At 42.5% G+C, this 8957-nt stretch overlaps 1 pseudogene; it reads right to left on the reverse strand.

The window, feature by feature from the left end:
• Positions 1–7627: 7627 nt before the first annotated feature.
• On the reverse strand, positions 7628–7746 carry LOC128057003 (uncharacterized; annotated as a pseudogene).
• Positions 7747–8957: the final 1211 nt, after the last annotated feature.

The raw sequence follows: 8957 nt of genomic DNA on the forward strand, positions 1-8957 counted from the left end.
CATATTGACTTTGCATTCGAATCTTTCCATGGCATATTTTTTTTCTGTTGACTCTTTTATTTCAAATTTTATATTTTCAAATTTCAACAGTTCTAATTTGTTTTCTTTTTTTTGATTGATTTATTTTTTTAATTAATTTTTTTTTTAAATTTTAAAATCTTTAATTCTTACATGCGTTCCCAAACATGAACCCCCCTCCCACCTCCCTCCCCATAACATCTCTGTGGGTCATCCCCATGCACCAGCCCCAAGCATGCTGTATCCTGCGTCAGACATAGACTGGCGATTCAATTCTTACATGATAGTATACATGTTAGAATGCCATTCTCCCAAATCATCCCACCCTCTCCCTCTCCCTCTGAGTCCAAAAGTCCGTTATACACATCTGTGTCTTTTTTCCTGTCTTGCATACAGGGTCGTCATTGCCATCTTTCTAAATTCCATATATATGTGTTAGTATACTGTATTGGTGTTTTTCTTTCTGGCTTACTTCTCTTTGTTAAAAATATGGCATCCTGTTCTTTTGCTGTGGAGGAATATTTTTTCTTACTTCTAAGGATACCAGTTACATACAATCAATGTTTTCTTCTCCCTTCACTCTTGATTTCCTCTGAGGTTCTTTTGTTAGTTGATTTGGTGTTGTTTTTTCTTGGATTTCCCTGGGCTCAGACAGTAAAGTGTCTGTCTACAATGCCAGAGACCTGGGTTTGATCCCTGGGTCAGGAAGATTACCTGGAGAAGGAAACGGCAACCCACTCCAGTACTCTTGCCTAGAAAATCCCATGAACGGAGGAGCTTGGTGCCGGCTACTGTCCACGGGGTCCCAAAGAGTTGGGTATGACTGAGCGACTTCATTTCACTTCACTTCTTTTCTTTTTGAAGTCTTACTTCCAGGGTTTTATTTTTTTGTCTGTTTATACTTGAGAATATTGCATGCATGCATGCTAAGTCACTTCAGTAATGTCCAACCCTTTGTGATCCTATGGACCATAGCACCGTCAGGCTCCTTTGTCCACAGGATTCTCTAGGCAAGAATACTGGAGTGGGTTGCCATTTCCTAATCCAGGGGATCTTCTCAACCAAGGGATCAAACCCACGGCTCTTATGCCTCTTGCATTGGCAGATGGGTTCTTTACTGCTAGCACTACCTGAAGCAAATTGGTTGTTTTTTTTTTCAGGGAGAGGCTGCTGCTGCTAAGTCGCTTCAGTCATGTCCGACTCTGTGCGACCCCATAGACAGCAGCCACCAGGCTCCTCTGTCCCTGGGATTCTCCAAGCAAGAACACTGGAGTGGGTTGCCATTTCCTTCTCCAATGCATGAAAGTGAAAAGTGAAAGGGAAGTTGCTCAGTCGTGTCTGACTCTTAGCAACCCCATGGACCGCAGCCTACCAGGCTCCTCCATCCATGGGATTTTCCAGGCAAGAGTACTGGAGTGGGGTGTCATTGCCTTCTCTGCAGGGAGAGGCAGTGCTTATAAAATATGATGCAGGAAAATCCATATGCAAGTGTAGTTTCTAAGTGTCAATATCACTTAGTATCTGTAAATACTGAATGTCAGTATTTAGAGCTCTTTTCTTTGAATGTATTCTGTTTCCCCAGATAGGAACTCTCCAGTTTCCTGCTTGGGTGGGTGGTGCTGGGAGGGGTGTCTCCCTGAGTTGCCAGTGTTCTTAGAGGCCAGAGAGATGAGGGCACCTAGACCTCACTCTTCTTTATGTGGACTTTCATTCACGCCCCTGTTTTCTGATGTGTGCCTTTCCCTACCACCTGCTTTGATCCTGGAGCAGGGCTGTCTCCAGATTTTTTTTATTTGTGAAATAAGCCTCTAGTTTCCTGCCAAGGTAGGAGAAGGAACTTGAGAATTTAACCACTTTCTTAACAGACTTTAAATGAATCCTGTCTTCAGCTTGGGTCCTTTGGCCCCTTGTTTTAGTGCCTTTGATTTCTGAGTCTTTCCAGGGACCTGAGGGCTGACCTGGCTGGCTTCTTATTTCCCTTCTGCAGGCCCTTGCTGTTCCACTTTATCAGCTCTGATCATTTCATTTGATACTTTTTCACCTGCAAATATTGGCTGACATCTCTTTTTCACCGTGGATCCTTTCCCCTCTTTCCTTTTGGAGATCACATTACACACATTTTAAGCAGGATATTAGGAAGGAGCCAAGATAAACACATGTACTCAATCTACCACATTTAACCATCTTAAGGAGTGCTAATAGAAAGAAAAAGTCAAAGTAGCTCAATCACTCTTTGTGACCCCATGGGCATAGTCCATGGAATTCTTCAGGACAGAATACTGGAGTGGGTAGCCATTCCCTTCTCCAGGAGATCTTCCCAACACAGGGGCTGAACTCAGGTCTCCCTCAGTCCTCTCTCTCTTCTCCCAGAGTCTTTACCAGCTGAGGCACTTGAGAGCTTATAGAGTACACTTTAATTTTCCTTGCTGTCTTTGCTACGTGGAAGGATATAAATTGCAGTGTGTGAGACAGTCTTTGGAGAAATTGTGTAAGCTCATTTGTACCTGTACTAAGTGTTCCTTGACCACTATTGTTAAAAAAAAATTGTATTTGTCTTTTGTAAGTATTGCTTTCATTAATTAAATCAACATTATTGTGCATATTCTATGTGCTTGATGCTAGGTATAAGGAATGAGCCAGATAACATCCTGCTCTCTTGAAGTTTTCTGTTTTCTTCTTTGGGCTTTCACATATTATGGTACCAAATCAGGTCCAGATGCTCACTGCTCAATAATCAGTACTCGAAAATGTTGGTAGAAAGGAGTTTCTTTTAATCAGAATGCCAGCAACCTAGGGAGATGGTGTACTCAAGAGTCCCCCCACACCATCTCCGAAGACTGTGCTCAGCCATAAAAAATTTTAAAGGGAAAAAGGGAAGTAATCTCAGTTAATCATGGAGACAGGTGGTCAGAGTCCTCACCATCCCCCATGGTGTGCAGCCTTGTCGACTTCTTGTGATTTTTCTTTAGGTGCTCTCTTGGTGACATTGTTTGTGAGATGGGAAGCTAGGGAAGAGATCTGGTCATCTGCTAATTACTTAATCTTCATTTCTATTTCTTTGATCTATGGGAAAGAGCTGATAGATTAGGCAAGATATTTTGTGATTAAAAGATTTGAAAGTTGTGCTGAGGCTGGAAATGAGTAGCGCATCAGGGTGCCTCGTCTAAAATTAGCAACAAGATAAGAGACCTCCTGTAGAGAGCTCTTTACTGCCAAATGCTGCTTACAATTTTTGTCAGTATTCTTGCCTGTTTCTTGTAACTTGTCCCTTCTAATGTGTTGTGAACTTGGCAAATAGGGCAATCAAATAGTAGGCTAATATATGAAGGAAGAATAAATTGATTCTGAGCATGGCCTACAAGGTTCTGGAAGGTATACAAAATGTAAACTTTGTAACATCAACTTATGGGAGCTTTCTTTTCTGTTCTTTTCCATTCTTCCCTTCCTTCTTCCTTTCCTCCTTTCTCCCTACTTTGGATTCATCCTTATATTTTTAATGGTTAAAATAGGCAAAAAAGGGACATCTGGGTATAAATATTGTTTAGGATCAAAGCATTTTTACAACTGGAAGATACCTTTGAAGGCACACCATAAAATCTTTTTCATTTCATAGTTACAGTAGTTCATGCCTGGGGAGGTAAAAAGAATTGCTCAAGGTCACACAGTTAGTGATTGCCTGAAGCCAAGGCTGAAACCAGAGCCCTGTGGACTGTGCCAAGAAACGTTCAGATTTATAATATTAAGAAGAGCTCGTGGAAAATTAGCTGCCAGTTCAGGTAATGGGAAATGACACCAGAGATGAGGCACCCTCTTCTGAAGGAAGTGGATCTCATTAGAATATGGGCATCTTCAGCCTGAGTCAATCCAAGGCTGGAGCAGGAAAAGCTATAATATCTGTACCCCTCTTATGTGTAATGTAATTACATTTTCACTTCAGCTTAACCGGAGAAAGAGCCTGAATTTACACTGCACACAATTTTTACATGTTTTCTGCTGATCACGGCTTAACAAGGTATTTCACAGGAGACGTTTGTTAGCTTTAATAGCCCTTAAATTACTTATGGCAATTACCTGCATCACTTTCAACTCCATGGAGGTTATTAAAATACTCTCATGGCAACTGTAAAGAAATATGAAAATAGGTAAAGATGAAATTATGCCCTTTCCCTGAAGACATTTGCTTGGAATGTATTTGCATTGCTTTTATACAGGGGGATGCATTTAGTTGAAGATAAATATTCTAACCACTGAGCTTTAATCAACCTAAAAGCAAGCATATGTCTCTTGAAAAACTTTTTTTCTCGTCCTTTCAGGTTTACTCCAGTGCTACCCTCTCATGGTAACTGGAAAATATTTTGGTTGAGATTTAATGAGCATTTGCTGAACCTCTAACATATGTCAGGCAATGTCATAATGCTATTTTATTTGAATTCAAAGAACTCCTGAGAGTTATGTGATATATCTATCTCAGAGATAAGGAAACTCAGATTCATAGAAGCAAAGGAAAATTCACAAAATCACATAGCCAGTAAGTATAACAGATGGGATTAAAATCCACTCTTAATTCCTGCAAGAACTCTACTGTATCACAAATGTTGTTGATCAGTCACTGTGTTGTGTCCGACGCTTTGTGACACCATGGACTATAGCTCGTTAGGCTCTTCTACCCAAGGGATTTCCCAGGCAAGAATACTGGAGTGGGTTGCCATTTCCTTCTCCAGGAGATGTTCCTGACCCAGAGACTGAACCCATGTTCAATCCTCCTGCACTGGCAGGTAGGTTCTTTACCACTGAGCCACCAAGGGAAGCCCTTAGATCAGTTTTATGGAGGTATAATTTACATATAACAAAACATACCCATTTCAAGTTTACATATCACAACCACCACCTATTAAGTAGATACCTTTACCTATAAGCAGAATGCTTATTCTTTTTTAAATTTGTTTTTTTATCTTATTTTTGACTGTACTGGTTCTTAGTTGCTATGTGTGGGTTTTCTCTAGTGTGGTGAGCGGGGGCTACTTTCTAGCTGTGGTGTGCGGGCTTCTCATTGTGGTGGTTTCTCTTGTTGCAAAGCCCAGGCTCTAGGGTGTGTGGGCTCAGTAGTTGTGGCAGGATTCAGTAGTTGTGGCACACAGATTTAGTTGCCCTTCCTGCATGTGAAATCCTCCCACACTGGGGATTAAACCCACGTCCCTTGCATTGGCAGGTGGATTCTTAACCACTGGACCAGCAGGGATATTCAGCAGAGCTGCTTTTGTGGGGTTGTTTGCAGGATCCGGGGGAGGTTTTATTGGCCTTATCCAATCCCTGAAATTTCTTGTGTTCTTATAGGCTAAAGTGCTTGCTGGGATTCTTTTATGGAAATCAAAATTCAAACCTGGGTAAAGTCTCTAACCCTTAATCCCTGGCTACTCGAGGTGTGGTCCATGGGCTAGCAGCATTAGTATCCCCTGGAACACATCAGCAAAGAAGAATCTCAGGCTCCATCCCAGACTTACTGAGTCAGAACCCATATTTTATAACAAGATCCTTGGCCGATGTATATGCACTGCTCTAAAAAAAGATTTTGAGAAGCACTGCTCTAATATGAGGGAGTTTGCCAAGAGACTTGAAGAAGGCAATGGCAACCCACTCCAGTGCTCTTGCCTGGAAAATCCCATGGACGGAGGAGCCTTGTAGGCTGCAGTCCATGGGGTCACTAAGAGTCAGACACAACTGAGCGACTTCACTTTCACTTTTCACTTTCATGCATTGGAGAAAGAAATGGCAACCCACTCCAGTATTCTTGCCTGGAGAATTCCAGGGATGGGGGAGCCTGGTGGGCTGCCATCTATGGGGTTGCACAGAGTCGGACATGACTGAAGCTACTTAGCAGCAGCAGCAGCAGCAGCAGCAGCAGCAACCAAAAGACTTCTTTACTGTTTGAAAGTGAAAAAGAGTGTTAATCACTCAGTCGTGTCTGACGCCTTGAGACCCCTTGGACTGTAGCCCTCCAGGCTCCTCTGTCCATGGGATTTCCCAGTAACAATACTGGAGTGGGTTGCTATTTACTTCTCTAGGGGATCTACCTGACACAGGGATTGAGCCTGGGTCTCCTGCACTGCAGGCAGATTCTTTACTATCTGAGCCATCAGGGTAAGTATTGATCATTTGGAGAAGTGGGTAAGAGGAAGAGAATGAAGAAAATGGACTTAGCAGAGAGGTAGGGAATCTTCCTGCATAGGAGGACTTTGCACATGGATCCCATCTCCACTTCCATCTTGTCTAGGACTTACTTCAGATAACTAACACAGGAGGGAAATAGTGCATTTGTACACTAGGATTATTATTATTATTTTTTCAATGCCAATGTGACTTTTAGAAAGTCACATTGATTTAGAAATGGTCCACAGCATTTTCATGTGAAATGGATGGGTGTGTTTATTCTCTCTGCAGTAAAGAAAACCTTCACAAATCATGCCTTCATCACTTTAATTTTTCATCCTTTTCTTTCTGAGTTCCCATCTCTATCTTTGAGATATTTCTGAGCATCATCATCCAAGAATCTCATAGTAACTTTTAACTCAAAGTAGCTAACTCCAAACACATCCCCTTTTCCTTCCCTTCTTCAGCAGAGCTGTTTTTACCATGGTCAATGGTGACAGTGATTTGTTAATCCGATCAATCATCCACAAGGAGTTGCTATACAGCTGCTATGAGTCAGTCACTGTTAATGGTCCTGTTTTTAAGATCCAGCATGCTAAGAGGGCAGATGAATGTGTCAGCACAGAATTAGACTGCAGTGTGTGAGCTGTTATATTAGGCTGTGCTGTCAGTTCAGCATTCATCAGCCGCAGGTGGCTACTGAGCACTTGAAGTGTGGCCAGTCTGGATTGATTTGTGTCCTAAGAGTAGAAGATACTCTGTGTTGCACAATGAAAAAATAGAATGAAAATATCTCACTAATATTTTAAAAATGGTGATTCCATGTTGAATTGATACTATTCCCTGGTGGCTAAGATGGTAAAGAATCCACCTGCAATGCTGGAGACCTGGGTTCAATCCCTGGGTTGGGAAGATCCCCTGGAGAAGGGAATGGCTACCCACTCCAGTATTCTTGCCTGGAGAATTCCATGGACAGAGGAGCCTGGTGGGCTATAGTCAGTCCATGGGGTCACAAACAGTCAGACACAACTGAGTGACTTTCCCTAGATACATATATTTAGATATATAGGCAAAAGATGTGGCTCAGCTGGTAAAGAACCTGCCTGCTAACACAGGAGATGCAAGAGATATGGGTTTGATCCCTGGGTCAGGAGCAATCCACTGGAGAAGGAAATGACAACCCACTCCAGTATTCTTGCCTGGAAAATCCCATGGACAGAGGAGCCTGCTGGGCTACAATTCAAGGGGTCCTAAAAAGTTGGACACGACTGAGTTTGGGTGTGCCTGAGTGCCCGCAAACACACACACACACACACACACACACACACACACACACACACATGTTTAGTTGCTAAGTCGTGTCTGACTCTTTGTGACACCATGGACTGTAGCCTGCCAGACTCCTCTGTCCATGGAATTTCCCAGGCAAGAATACTGGAGTGGGTTGCCATTTCCTTCTCCAAGCCTATAGCACCAGGTATTCCCCGGTAGTCTCCCATCCAAGTATTAATCAGGCCCGACCCTTCTTAGCTTATGAGATCAGATGCTATCTGGCATGTTCAGGGTGGTATGGCCATAGTTACATATATACATCGGGTTGAAGAAAATGTACTATTAAAATTAGGTTCACTTGATTCCTTTTAGTTTTCTTTTCTAATGCAGTGATTAAAAATGTAAAATTACACGTGTGTCTAGTATTTCTGTTGGGCAGTGCTCCATTCCAGGTTCTGAGTTTAGGGGAACTATAGAGTAAGGGTTCAGGAAAGTTCAGGGAAGGGCTGTAGGCATTTTCCAGGTAAAGAGGAGAAAAGGCTGTGGTGTTAGTGACTTAGGAAAACAGGCAAATTGAAATTAAAGGAAATTAACAGAACCACTGTTTTTCAGTTACCAGCAGTCATATCACAGCAGAAGGCAGGAAGCTTCGTGATATGACCAGTCAGAGGACAAGAGTTATCTCCTCCTATAGTTGTGTGTTATATTATGGAGCTCTGGGTCCTGCTCACATGGCTGTTTTACCACAGGGCTTCCTTACTTTCCTAGTCACCCTTACTTTCCTAGTCTTTCTTGTAATAGAGCCCTTGCTTCTACTTGCAGGCTGCAGTGTGAGACAGTGAAATAAAATTCATTTCCAGCTCCAGATGAAGAGCTAAGGATAGTCCAAAATTTGTATGTGGTGTTCTGTTGTCTCTGCTAAACAGTGAACTAAAATAAATTATAATCAAAGGGACACAGGCCAAAGTTGCTGTTTCCTGAGACTTTGGGGAGGGAGTGAAAGAAGCTGGGATTTCTGTCCATCTTTTTTTCCTCTTAGATAGAAGCTGGTCCTTGAGATCCCAGGTTTATGGTGTGGGTGAGAGTTTTGAGGTATGGAGCATTTATATTCCCTGGAGAAGGAAATGGCAACCCACTCCAGTATTCTTGCCTGGGTAGTTTCGTACATTTAAATTACCTGGAACACTTCTTTTCCAAATCCTAGCAATGAAGACTGCGGGATCCCAGATGGGAAGGAAGCCAGTCTCTCAGTGAAGCAGTGGCTGCCCTGTCTGTTGCCTGTGGGTCTATCGCCTGTTTTGGGAAACATAGTGTTCAGAAGGGAGGTCCTAGAACTACAAAAGATGAAAGGATAAGCCAGGAGTTAGACATTTAGGTAACATTCCAATAGAGTACTCTGGATTTATCTTTCAGCTTTGGAGAGAGAACCTTTAGGTAAGAAGGATTCCCAGGTGGCGCAGTGGTAAAGACTCACCCGCTGGCCAATGCAAGAGATGAAGGAGATGCAGGTTTGATCCCTA

Source organism: Budorcas taxicolor, chromosome 11, assembly GCF_023091745.1.
Source record: "Budorcas taxicolor isolate Tak-1 chromosome 11, Takin1.1, whole genome shotgun sequence".
NCBI lineage: Eukaryota > Metazoa > Chordata > Mammalia > Artiodactyla > Bovidae > Budorcas > Budorcas taxicolor.